This window comes from Arachis ipaensis, chromosome B9, assembly GCF_059453495.1.
Source record: "Arachis ipaensis isolate K30076 ecotype BB chromosome B9, ASM5945349v1, whole genome shotgun sequence".
Lineage (NCBI taxonomy): Eukaryota > Viridiplantae > Streptophyta > Magnoliopsida > Fabales > Fabaceae > Arachis > Arachis ipaensis.
Window position 1 is genome coordinate 102,769,328 of NC_142444.1, and position 782 is coordinate 102,770,109.

The 782-nt window shown below is 41.0% G+C and overlaps 1 non-coding gene across 1 annotated transcript; it reads right to left on the reverse strand.

Moving 5' to 3' along the window:
• Positions 1-442: 442 nt before the first annotated feature.
• LOC148545701 (small nucleolar RNA R71) lies at positions 443-550 on the reverse strand. The gene has a single exon (XR_015901711.1). It is a non-coding gene; the product is annotated as a small nucleolar RNA R71 (small nucleolar RNA).
• Positions 551-782: the final 232 nt, after the last annotated feature.

Below are 782 nucleotides of genomic sequence, written 5' to 3' on the forward strand. Positions count from 1 at the left end.
ACAACTCTCTGGGGAAAATCTGACAGAAATTTTCGAAAAAGAAGAAAACATGGCCGAAAATAACAACAATGCAAGGAAGATGCTTGGTGACTTTACTGCACCTAATTCCAATTTACATGGAAGAAGCATCTCAATCCCTGACATTGGAGCAAACAATTTTGAGCTAAAACCTCAATTAGTTTCTCTGATGCAACAGAATTGCAAGTTTCATGGACTTCCATCAGAAGATCCTTTTCAGTTCTTAACTGAATTCTTGCAGATCTGTGATACTATTAAGACCAATGGGGTTGATCCTGAGGTCTATAGGCTTATGCTTTCCCCATTTGCTGTAAGAGATAGAGCTAGAATTTGGTTGGACTCTCAACCTAAAGACAGCCTGAACTCTTGGAATAAGCTGGTCACGGCTTTCTTAGCCAAGTTCTTTCCTCCTCAAAAGCTTAGCAAGCTTAGAGTGGATGTTCAAACCTTCAGACAAAAGGAAGGTGAATCCCTCTATGAAGCCTGGGAGAGATACAAGGAACTGACCAAAAGGTGTCCTTATGACATGCTTTCAGAATGGACCATCCTGGATATCTTCTATGATGGTCTGTCTGAACTATCTAAGATGTCATTGGACCATTCTACAGGTGGATCCATTCACCTAAAGAGAACGCCTGCAGAAGCTCAAGAACTCATTGACATGGTTGCAAATAACCAGTTCATGTACACTTCTGAAAGGAATCCTGTGAATAATGGGACGCCTATGAGGAAGGGAGTTCTTGAAATTGATACTCTGAATGCCA